The 280-nt window shown below is 36.8% G+C and overlaps 1 protein-coding gene across 6 annotated transcripts in view; it reads right to left on the reverse strand.

Moving 5' to 3' along the window:
- LOC112163205 (electrogenic sodium bicarbonate cotransporter 1) overlaps nucleotides 1–280 on the reverse strand; it is a 44,683-nt gene that overhangs the window by 34,394 nt on the left and 10,009 nt on the right. The window lies entirely within an intron of this gene.

Here is a 280-nt window from a genome sequence, read left to right on the forward strand (position 1 = left end):
ATTTTAGTGATTTGGGTTTTTTGTGACACTTAGTTAACATTGGACATGGAAACTATTTAGACTCAGGCAATCGCCTACCTTTGTCTAATGGTAATTCCGCCCCTGCTCCAAGTATCAATAAAATAAGTTTCTAAAAGTCTTTAAAGGCACTTTAGCTCATCTGTGCTCTTAAATAAATATCACACACAATGTTGAGTTTGGACTGGTTTGGAGGAGGAAAATTAAGACGTTAATGGATCCATTTGAATGAAAGTGGATGCATCAGAATGGAGTGGAGCAA

Source organism: Oryzias melastigma, linkage group LG12 (assembly GCF_002922805.2).
Source record: "Oryzias melastigma strain HK-1 linkage group LG12, ASM292280v2, whole genome shotgun sequence".
Lineage (NCBI taxonomy): Eukaryota > Metazoa > Chordata > Actinopteri > Beloniformes > Adrianichthyidae > Oryzias > Oryzias melastigma.